Consider the following 13,896-nt stretch of genomic DNA (forward strand, 5'->3'; position numbering starts at 1 on the left):
ATGGGGGGGGGGGGGGGAAGACGAGCGGGGGCGCGAAGGACGGGCTTGATGCAGGAGACATGGAAGACCGGGTGGACGCGACGAAGGTATCGCGGAAGAAGAAGTCGAACTGCGACAGGATTAATGACCCGAGAAATACGGAACGGACCAATGAACCGCGGGGTCAACTTGCGAGAAGCCGTCTTAAGGGGAAGGTTCTGAGTGGAGAGCCAAACTCTCTGACCGCGACAATATCTAGGACTCTTAGTTCTACGCTTATTAGCAGCCCTCACAGTCTGCGTCCTATAACGGCAAAGTGCAGACCTGACCCTCTTCCAGGTGCGCTCGCAACGTTGGACAAAAGCCTGAGCGGAGGGGACGCTGGACTTGGCGAACTGAGATGAGAACAGCGGAGGCTGGTACCCGAGGCTACTCTGAAAAGGAGATAGCCCGGTCGCAGACGAAGGAAGCGAGTTGTGGGCGTATTCTGCCCAGGGGAGCTGTTCTGACCAAGACGCAGGGTTGCGAAAAGAAAGACTGCGTAAGATGCGACCAATAGTCTGATTGGCCCGTTCTGCTTGACCGTTAGACTGGGGGTGAAAGCCGGAAGAGAGACTGACGGAAGCCCCAATCAAACGGCAAAACTCCCTCCAAAATTGAGACGTGAATTGCGGACCTCTGTCCGAAACGACGTCTGACGGAAGGCCATGAATTCTGAAAACATTCTCGATGATGATTTGTGCCGTCTCTTTAGCAGAAGGAAGCTTAGCAAGGGGAATGAAATGAGCCGCCTTAGAGAACCTATCGACAACCGTAAGAATAACAGTCTTCCCCGCTGACGAAGGCAGTCCGGTGACAAAATCTAAGGCGATGTGAGACCACGGTCGAGAGGGAATAGGAAGCGGCCTGAGACGGCCGGCAGGAGGAGAGTTACCGGACTTAGTCTGCGCGCAGACCGAACAAGCAGCCACGAAACGACGCGTGTCATGCTCCCGGGTGGGCCACCAAAAACGCTGGCGAATGGAAGCAAGCGTACCCCGAACGCCAGGGTGGCCGGCTAACTTGGCAGAGTGAGCCCACTGAAGAACGGCCAGACGAGTAGGAACGGGAACGAAAAGAAGGTTCCTAGGACAAGCGCGCGGCGACGGAGTGTGAGTGAGCGCTTGCTTTACCTGCCTCTCAATTCCCCAGACAGTCAACCCGACAACACGCCCCTCAGGGAGAATCCCCTCGGGGTCAGTGGAGGCTACTGAAGAACTGAAGAGACGAGACAAAGCATCAGGCTTGGTGTTCTTAGAGCCCGGACGATAAGAAATCACGAACTCGAAACGAGCGAAAAACAGCGCCCAACGCGCCTGACGCGCATTAAGTCGTTTGGCAGAACGGATGTACTCAAGGTTCCTATGGTCAGTCCAAACGACAAAAGGAACGGTCGCCCCCTCCAACCACTGTCGCCATTCGCCTAGGGCTAACCGGATGGCGAGCAGTTCGCGGTTACCCACATCATAGTTACGTTCCGACGGCGACAGGCGATGAGAAAAATACGCGCATGGGTGGACCTTGTCGTCAGAGAGGGAGCGCTGAGAAAGAATGGCTCCCACGCCCACCTCTGACGCGTCAACCTCGACAACGAACTGTCTAGAGACGTCAGGTGTAACAAGGATAGGAGCGGATGTAAAACGATTCTTGAGGAGATCAAAAGCTCCCTGGGCGGAAACGGACCACTTAAAGCACGTCTTGACAGAAGTAAGGGCTGTGAGAGGAGCTGCCACCTGACCGAAATTACGGATGAAACGACGATAGAAGTTCGCGAAGCCGAGAAAGCGCTGCAGCTCGACGCGTGACTTAGGGACGGGCCAATCAATGACAGCTTGGACCTTAGCGGGATCCATCTTAATGCCTTCAGCGGAAATAACAGAACCGAGAAATGTGACGGAGGAGGCATGAAAAGTGCACTTCTCAGCCTTCACAAAAAGACAATTCTCTAAAAGGCGCTGGAGGACACGTCGAACGTGCTGAACATGAATCTGGAGTGACGGTGAAAAAATCAGGATATCGTCAAGGTAAACGAAAACAAAGATGTTCAGCATGTCTCTCAGGACATCATTGACTAATGCCTGAAAGACAGCTGGAGCGTTAGCGAGGCCGAAAGGAAGAACCCGGTATTCAAAGTGCCCTAACGGAGTGTTAAACGCCGTCTTCCACTCGTCCCCCTCCCTGATGCGCACGAGATGGTAAGCGTTACGAAGGTCCAACTTAGTGAAAAACCTGGCTCCCTGCAGGATCTCGAAGGCTGAAGACATAAGAGGAAGCGGATAACGATTCTTCACTGTTATGTCATTCAGCCCTCGATAATCTATGCAGGGGCGCAGAGACCCGTCCTTCTTCTTGACAAAAAAAAACCCCGCTCCGGCGGGAGAGGAGGAGGGGACTATGGTACCGGCGTCAAGAGCTACAGACAAATAATCTTCGAGAGCCTTACGTTCGGGAGCCGACAGAGAGTATAGTCTACCCCGGGGGGGGGGGGGGTGGTTCCCGGAAGGAGATCAATACTACAATCATACGACCGGTGTGGAGGAAGAGAGGTGGCCCTGGACCGACTGAACACCGTGCGCAGATCGTGATATTCCTCCGGCACCCCTGTCAAATCACCAGGCTCCTCCTGTGAAGAAGAGACAGAGGAAACAGGAGGGATAGCAGACATTAAACATTTCACATGACAAGAGACGTTCCAGGAGAGGATAGAATTACTAGACCAATTAATGGAAGGATTATGACAAACTAGCCAGGGATGGCCCAAAACAACAGGTGTAAAAGGTGAACGAAAAATTAAAAAAGAAATGGTTTCACTATGATTACCAGAAACAGTGAGGGTTAAAGGTAGCGTCTCACGCTGAATCCTGGGGAGAGGACTACCATCCAGGGCGAACAAGGCCGTGGGCTCCTTTAACTGTCTGAGAGGAATGTCATGTTCCCGAGCCCAGGTCTCGTCCATAAAACAGCCCTCCGCCCCAGAGTCTATTAAGGCACTGCAGGAAGCTGACGAACCGGTCCAGCGTAGATGGACCGACAAGGTAGTGCAGGATCTTGAAGGAGAGACAGGAGTAGTAGCGCTCACCAGTAGCCCTCCGCTTACTGACGAGCTCTGGCCTTTTACTGGACATGAAGTGACAAAATGACCAGCGGAACCGCAATAGAGACAGAGGCGGTTGGTGATTCTCCGTTCCCTCTCCTTAGTCGAGATGCGGATACCTCCCAGCTGCATGGGCTCAGCACCCGAGCCGGCAGAGGAAGATGGTAGTGATGCGGAGAGGGGGGCAACGGAGAACGCGAGCTCCTTTCCACGAGCTCGGTGACGAAGATCAACCCGTCGCTCAATGCGAATAGCGAGTTCAATCAAGGAATCCACGCTGGAAGGAACCTCCCGGGAGAGAATCTCATCCTTTACCTCTGCGCGGAGACCCTCCAGAAAACGAGCGAGCAAAGCCGGCTCGTTCCAGCCACTGGAGGCAGCAAGAGTGCGAAACTCAATAGAGTAGTCTGTTATGGATCGATTACCTTGACATAGGGAAGACAGGGCCCTGGAAGCCTCCTCCCCAAAAACAGATCGATCAAAAACCCGTATCATCTCCTCCTTAAAGTCCTGATACTGGTTAGTACACTCAGCCCTTGCCTCCCAGATTGCCGTGCCCCACTCACGAGCCCGTCCAATAAGGAGAGATATGACGTAGGCGACACGAGCAGTGCTCCTGGAGTAAGTGTTGGGCTGGAGAGAAAACACAATATCACACTGGGTGAGGAACGAGCGGCATTCAGTGGGCTCCCCAGAGTAACACGGCGGGTTATTGATTCTGGGCTCCGGAGATTCGAAAGCCCTGGAAGTGGCCGGTGGATCGAGGCGGAGATGGTGAACCTGTTCTGTGAGGTTGGAGACTTGGGTGGCCAGGGTCTCAACGGCATGTCGAGCAGCAGACAATTCCTGCTCGTGTCTGCCTAGCATCGCTCCCTGGATCCCGACGGCTGAGTGGAGAAGATCCGAAGTCGCTGGGTCCATTCTTGGTCGGATTCTTCTGTTACGGTTCGTGAATGAGGACCCAAAAGCGAATTAACTTAAACAGAGCTTCTTTAATTACCAAACATAGGTAGGCTCAGACGGACCGGCAGATTCCGACAGGACAAGACAAGGTTACAGCAAACATGACGACAGTCTGGTTCAGGCATGAAACACAACAAACAAGAATCCGACAAGGACAGGAGCAGAAACAGAGAGAGATATAGGGACCTAATCAGAGGGAAAAAGGGAACAGGTGGGAAAAGGGGTGACGAGGTGGTTAGGAGGAGACAAGGCACAGCTGGGGGAAAGAGGGGGAGAAAGGTAACCTAACAACGACCAGCAGAGGGAGACAGGGTGAAGGGAAAGGACAGAGACAAGACACAACATGACAGTACATGACAGTGTCTCTAGCTTGAACGTTTGAAGAGTAACTGTTGGCGAGTTATTTTATGCACATTTATGTAAATGTATATAGTTATAGTTGATAAAGCTCTCAAAGAATTTGAAGTTAGAATATGCCTGAACTTAGAGAATTATTTATTTATTTTACCATTCAAGTCTACGCACCTTTTCTCCCCCATTGAAATGTAATGGTAGCTCATTAAAAATATTGTTATAGTTCAAAAAGTATAAATGCTATCAAAAATATTTTCTCAATCAATCTAAGTCGGGGCCGTCTGTACGTTTTGAAGTTGGTTTTCGTGTTCATGGAGTAAGTCACTTAAAGCTTTGGAGTGGGCTAAAGAAATCTAATACTAAGAATATGAGTATGTTAGAAATCTCGAGTTGTGCTTTGCCTTCAGCAAGCACACCGAATGATGAATATATCATCAATATGAACATTAGAGACAAAACAAAAGATCCAAATGATTCACCCAGACACACGTATCTTTACTCGTTCTTCACACAGACTTAGACAAATAAACACAGAGCGCTCTTCTACTCCCTCTTCAGTAATTCACATACACACATACTCAATCACCTCTTCCATCCCTTTTCACACCGACACAAATAAACAAACACGGGACCCTAATGTCCTATCCACAGAAACACAACTACACAACTACTCCCAATCGTGAAACTACACACCATACATAGACATTCACCCACCACTGACCAATGATGATAACCAAGGGGGAGAAGGGGGTATTTCTCATTCGAATAAATGGTCCATTACATAATGTAAGCACTTGCCCAGAGACTGCACCACACCACTGATAAGATGCTTCACAAGGACAATAATGGTCGTAAGTCAGTTAAGGTAATGGAATATGCATCGATTTCCCCTGTCTTTATTCAGAGTGAACCCAATGTACAGCAAATGCATTACATTGCCTTAGATAGAACAAAATTGCTTTTCTTTTTTTTAAATGAATGCCAGTTAGAGGATGACTGAACTGAAGAAGAAGTGATAAAGCAACGACACCAGATTGAATATGACATTATTACTAATGTCCTAGTATACATTATTGATTCTCATTATTACTAATGTCCTAGTATACATTATTGATTCTCATTCTTACTAATAACTTAGTATACATTATTGATTCTCATTATTACTAATGTCCTAGTATACATTATTGATTCTCATTATTACTAATGTCCTAGTATACATTATTGATTCTCATTATTACTAATAACTTAGTATACATTAATGATTCTCATTATTACTAATGTCCTAGTATACATTATTGTTTCTCATTATTACTAATAACTTAGTATACATTATTGATTCTCCTTATTACTAATGTCCTAGTATACATTATTGATTCGCGTTTCAAAACGGAGTAGAAAAAACTATGAAGGATAGTTTTGTGAGAATTAAACCAAATATCACCCCACACATGACTTCCAAATGACCATACTGCAAACAGCCTGAATATGTTTACTTATTTTCACTTCCCCTTGATCTGTTTTTCATTCGGACTTTAAAGACAACATGGTTTTATCTACAAAGCAATTGGGGATCAGCCGGACAAAGAGAAAGAGCGAGAGAGTGTGAGCGAGTGGAACGAAATAAGATATACAAAAATTACAATTAAATATTTGGACTGAGTGCCAACTGTGAATAGACTCTGGATTATTTCCCAAGAGGCCAAATTAGTTTTATAGGTGAGTTTGGAGGCAGAGGGGGGATGTGGGCTTGATGTGTGTGTTAGCAGAGAAAAGCAGTGACCTAGCAGTCCTCTGTATGGGCCCCTGAACAGAGGATCTCAGATTGTGGTCATTGGGGTTGGTTGACTGAGTGATCTGGTGGGAAGGAGCTAATGGAGTAGGCATGTTGAGTAGTGGGTTGCTATATTTCTCTTGGGAATGAACTATGGTGTATTTAGTGTTAATGTACTTTCTCTATGTCTCACAGCGTGTGGGAGAATCTCAATTGCATACGTCTCGCGTCCTCTCTCCTCGTCTCCTTCTCAAAACCCATCGGAGGAGAAAGCCAGAGGTCCCTCCCCTCTGACCTTCTCCAATAGGTTTTGAGAAAGAGGGGCGAGAAGAGAGGACATGAGGAATATGCAATTGAGATTCTCCCCAGGTCTCTCTCACCCCCCCCCCCCCCCCAGCCTGTGATCATCTCTTTGTCACAGCCAAGAGCTGAGGACTCTTCTATACTTCTGATCACTGTCCTGCCCTCTCCTGCCCTTCCCTGCCATCGTGAGGAGTGATGAGATGACCAGAGAAAAACCAGACTAAACACACCTAGCCTCAGTCTCTTTCCGTTCAACAGAACCACACACACACACACACACACACACACACACACACACACACACACACACACACACACACACACACACACACACACACACACACACACACACACACACACACACACACACACACCCCAGCCTTGCCTCCAACTCCTATCCCATGTCTAACCCTAGCACCAACTGTATCTCCAACCCCATGTTCAACCCCTGACTCTCTGACCCTAACCATAGAACCTGCTGTTACACCTTAACCACTGACAGTGTTAATAATCCCAGGAGAAGGCTGCACGGTAAGCCAGGAAGATGGAGGTGTGGAGATGAACTCATTGTGCTCAGTGCAGTTGAGAAGTATTCGATACTGATAGGATGTGATAGTGCTGTAGAACTATACATGCTGTACTGTATTTAGAACTTTCCCATGTGGTCTGGGAGTTATAGGCAGGACGTTACTGTGGAAATACATCATCAGCTGGACAGATTTCCTGAATCTCTACTAATATGAAGAAATTCAAAAGGAGTGACAATTTTATTTTTCCCTGGACGTTCCCATCCTGACAGTACGCAGACACCCTTATACACAAACATTTTCATGTACGTACGCACGCACACACCCTGACCCTGACCTTACCCAAATCCCTCTCTGGGGAGGCCTGCAGTCTGAAGTAGTCCATTAAACTCTGATGGAGAGTGCAAGGGATGGGCTTCTCTGCCATGTGAGGCTTACTTGACATTCGTGTGGTCAGCATGTGTTGCGTTCACATGCAATGCTACAATACTTCGCTTTTTCTCAGATGTTTCTTTCTCCATTCTCTCCCTTGGTCCAGCAGCATTAACCCCGTCACGAATAACTCTCCACCCAGCAGGGAACAGGTGGGGGAATTTCCTGTGGGAGGAGGTCGACACGTTTGGTTATCTAGGAGACGAGCGGGCGTTTGGCCTGGAATGGGTGTGAAAGGGTGGGACGGGTGTGTGGGCAGTGGCCAGCTGTCCAGGGGGGGCTGGGTGGTAATACAGCCCACAGACCCGTTGCCAAACTTGGCAGAGAGCAGGCAGCAAGGTCACCCTGTCATCCAGTTCAATCCTGGCAGACAGGACTGAGCCATACCCACGGCAGAGAGACCTGGCCAGTGATCCACATGCAGGGCTCAGCCCATTCCAGCGGTTAAATGGGCTGGTCTGTACCGGATGTCATTATCGAACGAGCCACCGAGTAAAGTGCCTCTTAGAGCGCACAACTTTAATGTCCTGTCTTTAATAAATCATTGGGGGCGATCATTCTTCCATTAGACTCAATCACACATGAAATGAATCCAGACGATTATACTGCACACGATACCCAGTTTATAACGGCTTAGGTTAAGAAAGCCTCTTGACTTGCCATATTATCGATAGTGGCCTTTGCGTGACCATTTCAGGTTTGATACAGAGCCAGAGAGATTCATGCCAGAATCAGTGCTGGATATAAAGAGCAAACATGTGTGCATTCAGAGTGGATATATCCACTTAAAGAGCCTGAAACGGATCCATAGAGACTCCCTAACCATGTAACCTCCCAATCTCTCCACCCACCTAGCCGGCCGCTAAGTCTTTTATCTTCTGTCATCCATTTATTTCCACCCCCTCTCTTTCTTCAGCTCGCCACCTTCTGTTTGTTTTTCTGTCTATCGGGTCCCTCATCCTCTCCCCTTCTTTCTCTTTCGGGCTCCTTTCCTCTATAAACCTCAATATTTCTTTCCTTTCTCTGCCAGTCCCCCTACATGTTCTCTTCTTCTCCATCTATTTCTTATGAGATGTAGTGGAGCCTGGGCCGGGGTGAGAGTTTCTTGCCGCGTCAGCATTTATTGACTTACGTCCACATGAGGGAAGAGGTTGATGATGGATGGATGATAGTGTCATGATTTCCCCTTCATCATACTCTTGGTGACATGCCGACAATTGGTCATGCGGGTGGGGATTCAGTGGTCCGTGTGGAGGAGTGTTGAAGATCAAGGGAGAGAAAGGAACTCGTCTGAATCTAACAAAGCTAGAATAATCACATCTGTTGCGTGCTTCGCCCCCCCCCCCCCCCCCTCCCCATCTAAGCCCCAGTTGTTTGTTCCGAACTACGCTAAAAGCCTAACACGGCCAATCCTGATGCCCACCCCCCAACCCACACACCCAAACCACATGCACACACAATGCCTTTCTCCCAGACTCAGCCCTCCACACCCTTTCCCAGCCACCACACACACGCACACACACACACACACACACACACACACCTTCTTTACTGTTGCCGTCAGCAGCCGCAGTTCCTGCTTCCTCTGGAGCATCGGCAGTAGTGGTGCTGCTTTGAAAGCTTTCAATGGCATGCAGAGTTTTTTTTTTGGGGGGGGGGGCATTTTTGATCTCTGATGTGACCCACTTCTGACTAAGCTGTAATGTGAGTGTGTGAATGTGGGTCCAACGGAGAAAGCTGCTTTAACACTCGTGGTTGACGGAGGAAAAAAATGAAGAAGAAAAAAAAATGATGTCAAAAAATTAGTCAACTATCTACAACGGACTGTTGACAATGTTTTTGGGGGGAGAAAACGTCAAGGCTGGAGGATGAGGCAAAAGACTGAGGGGGAGAAGTGAATGAGTGTCCTGATACAACAGGGACTCTATCAAAGATTTATTCATTGTCCCACTTACAACAACAAAAAACCTCTGGCTAGTGACGCCGCGACTGCCCATCAATCTATCAGGGATAAAAATCTGTGCGTGTTGTTGAGCCCCGGTGGGCAAGGCGGTTGGCAGTCTGGACAGAGCAAAGCCCATTCTTAAATATCATCAGTCAATGTGACGTGATATATTCACTTTATACGGGAGCTGTTTTTAGCCATACTGAATGTCATTGGCTTTGTGACTGATACCAAAGCTACTGGAGCCTTGAATACACTACAGTCAAAAGCCCTCTGCTCACCTCTCTAAGCACACAGATACAGGGAGAAAAACACTCAGCTAATGTACAATCACACATACACAGACACAAACCACTCAAATACTGAACACACAACATCCAAGTCAGCCACCCCAATAGCAGACTCTTAGTGGTCATGATATGTGCCTGGAAAGACCCCTCCCCCCGTTTCCTCCAATTTGGCTCCATGCCAGAGGACCGAGGCCTGTGCCCGGCTGCTCTCTCCTTTCCCAGACAGAGACACAGACAGGGCTAGAGCCCAGGCTTTCCTGTGAAAGGTCCCTAAATGTACATAAACCCCCCCCCCCCCCCCATCTCTCCCTCTCTGTGGGCCACTCTACTCTATTGTTCTACAGTCCATGCCATCCTATCCTGAGCATGGTACATCCGACTCATGGACTAAGCTGCATCCAGACTTTTAACGACAGCATTTTGCAACAGGCCCTATGTTGAGTTGTGTGCTTTGGCTTTGCATGCATGTGGAATGGTATAAATCCGCTATATATCCTCAGGTTCGTACGAATATTATTACGCCTCAGTAACAGAGTGGAACATCTGCCTGCAGCTTTCCTGCTTAGTGTGTAAAATTGAATTTGGCGGACTTCTAACAACGCATGTTTCTGATTTAGTCATGAATTGTACATCAGAGAGTGGAAGTTGACCAACACTCTGACAATGAGAATAAAGGCTTGTTGTGATTCAAATAAGGATGTCAGTCCTGTGATGAGGCTAATTCAATAAGGAGAATTGATGGGTCTGAGGCCCATCAGAGAGAAAAGCCAAGCAAAGCTATCACTAATGAGACCAGCATTAAAACTAGAAGAGTGGGATGTGTGTGTGTGTGTGTGTGTGTGTGTGTGTGTGTGTGTGTGTGTGTGTGTGTGTGTGTGTGTGTGTGTGTGTGTGTGTGTGTGTGTGTGTGTGTGTGTGTGTGTGTGTGTGTGTGTGTGTGTGTGTGTGTGTGTGTGTGTATGCATGTGTGTGTGCGTGTGTGTGTATGCGTGTGTGTGTGCGTGCGTGTGTTTATGTGTGTGGGCACACGTGTGCGTGAGTAATTCCACAAAATAAGTGCCTTTTGCGTCCCTTTGATAGTTTAAGTAGAAGTACAGAATTTTAAAAGCCTGTCACTGTATATTCATGTAGTGCCCTTTAATACAGACAACATGGAAAATTCATTAAAGCAGATTTAAAAAATATGAATAAAGACTTGCTAAAGTGACAACATTCTGTCCCTCTGTGCATCCTGTTTGACTTCTAGGAACATTAACCAACTTAATCCCAACATTACATTGATCCAAGTTTTCACCATCATTGAAAAGCCCTAGTAATTACACATCAACCCTGTTATCCATAGATAGACAGGCTGGAAATGCTTAAACATCTTCAACGTCTTTGTGAAGCTTGCGTTCAATTGCCCTTCCTTGTTGCACACACCAGCGTCCGTTCCCCCTGTCACAAGGGGATTTATGGGTAATTTGAGATGAAGTCGTCAACCCTGTTACGGTCAACCCACTTACCTTATTTTACACTAAATAGGCACTTACTATAGAATTTTTGGTTGTTGTTGTAACTCTTCAGATGGGAAACATGTTTTTTATTAAGTTGAACATAAGCTCTTTATGACAGAATGTTAAAACTAGGTGAAATAAATGTTCAAAAAATCACCAAGTTAAACTACTCAAAAGGCACCTAATTGGTGGAACAACCCACATGGATGTGTGGGTTTATGTGTGTTTTTATAAGTGCCTCAGAGAGTGCTCTCTGGGCCTCTCTTTTAACGGATGGCTGCCAGTATTCTGGGTAATTTCATGACCACACATTCTCCGTCCAAGCTGGATACTGTACACACTGCATGGACCATGTGTGTGGATAAGTGTGTGTGAAAGTGTGTGTGTACAGTGCATTGAGAAAGTATTCAGACCCCTGACTTTTTCCATATTTTGTTACGTTACAGCCTTATTCTAAATGTAATTAAATTGTTTTTTTCCCCCCCTCATCAATCTACACACAAAACCCCATAATGAAGAAGCAAAAACTGATTTTTAGAAATGTTTGTACAAAAAAACCTGAAATATCAATATTTCATTGGTATTCAGACCCTTTACTCAGAACTTTGTTGAAGCAACTGCGGTCTCGATTACAGCCTTGAGACTTCTTGGGTATGACGCTACAAGCTTGGCACACCTGTATTCAGGGACTTTCTCCCATTCTTCTCTGCAGATCCTCTCAAGCTCTGTCAGGTTGGATGGGGACGTCGCTGCACAGCTATTTTCCTGTCCTGACTAGTCTCCCAGTCCATGCCGCTGAAAAACATCCCCAGAGCTCGACGCTGTCACCATCATGCTTCACCGTGGGTGATGAGCGATGCCAGGTTTCCTCCAGACGTGACGCTTGACTTTCAGGCTGAAGGGTTCAATCTTGGTTTCATCAGACAAGAGAATCTTGTTTCTCATTTTTTGAGAGTCCTTTAGGTGCCTTTTGGCAAACTCCAAGTGGGCTGTCATGTACCGTTTACTGAGGTGTGGCTTCCGTCTGGCCACTCTACCATAAAGGCCTGATTGTTGGAATGCTGCAGAGATGGTTGTCCTTCTGAAGGTACTCCCATCTCCACAGAGGAACTCTGGAGGTTTGTCAGAGTGACCATCGGGTTCTTGGTCACCTCTCTGACCAAGGCTCTTCTCCCCCGATTGCTCAGTTTGGCCGAGCGGCCAGCTCTAAGAAGAGTCTTGGTGGTTCCAAACTTCTTCCATTTAAGAATGATGGAGGCCACTGTGTTCATGGGAACCTTCAGTGCTGCAGAAATGTTTTGGTACCCTTTTCCAGATATGTGCCTCGACACAATCCTGTCTCGGAGCTCTACGGACAGTTCCTTCGACCTCATGGCTTGGTTTTTGCTCTGACTGGCACTGTCAACTGTGGGACCTTGTCTAATCAATTGAAGTTACCACAGGTGGACTCCAATCAAGTAGTAGAAGCATCTCAAGCATGATCAATGGAAACAGGATGCACCTGAGCTCAATTTCGAGTCTAATAGCAAAGGGTCTGACTACTTATGTAAATAACGTATTTCTGTTTTTTATTTTGAATTTGCACAAATTTCAAAAAACTTGTTTTCGCTTTGTCATTATGGGCTATTGTGTGTAGATTGACGAGGAACATGTTTTATTTAATCAATTTTATAATAATACTGTAACGCAACAAAATGTGGAAAAAGTGAAGGGGTCTGAATTCTTTCCGAATGCACTATATAGGAAAAGTGAACTGCTGACAGTATAAGAGGAGGAGAGCCTGGCGGCCTGACTGAGTCCAGAACCTCTTGTTATCCAATCACAAGCCAGAGATGCTGCTGGCTGCGGCTCACTGCCAGACTAGGCAGAGTCCTCGCTGTGTACTAGATTAACTGACTGACTCTGTGAGCTGCAGGAGCTCTGAACATCGAGGGAACCTCTGCCTCAAAGCACAGTGAACTGACGTGAGGGTATTTTTTTGTTATTCATTTGCTTTCTCCAAGAGTTAAACACCCTCTTTCTCTCTCTCTCTCTCTCCCTCCTGAACTCTCTCTCTCTTTCTCTCTCTCTGTTTGACAGGCAGCATTACTGGTCTGTGAGAAATGTGTTGTCTATATTTGTATGGTATTAAAGAGATATTTCAAAGCCGTAAACTAGATGCTAGTGTGGCACTGACATATGTGTTTGTTACTATATGTGTGTTTGGCCGAGAAACATTATCCCCCAATAACATCTATAAGTACATGAGTGTTTGCCTGCAGTGTTTCTGAATCCCTTTTTATAAAACTTGGCTGCTAGCTCGGTGGAATTCCTGATGCACGGAGAGAGCTACAGTACGGTTTGTTACCAGGGCCACCCTCTGCCTAACAAACAAGACTGTGCCATAATTAGCTCTGCATGGGCCATCTCAGAGCTGCGATGATGGGGACAGCCATGGAAAACACATCACACACTGCCTAGCTTAGCCTTATGGGGTGTGACGCCTCAGTGGCTGGGATTTACCATAGCGATGTGTTCCACCCCAGACCTCTGTCTCCTGGTGTTTGGATTGGACCTGGCTGTGATGTATTGTAGTGTGGGTCCCTGAGAGGGTTAATGGACACAGCAGCAGGGTGTGGCTGTGGGTGTGTGGCTGGAGGGAATCTCCACTGCCGTCACCCTCTCAGTCTCTCCACACAGCCAAGCCAAGCCATTAGCTTTGCC

The sequence above is a fragment of the Oncorhynchus mykiss genome, chromosome 6 (genome assembly GCF_013265735.2).
Source record: "Oncorhynchus mykiss isolate Arlee chromosome 6, USDA_OmykA_1.1, whole genome shotgun sequence".
NCBI classification, from domain to species: Eukaryota; Metazoa; Chordata; class Actinopteri; order Salmoniformes; family Salmonidae; genus Oncorhynchus; species Oncorhynchus mykiss.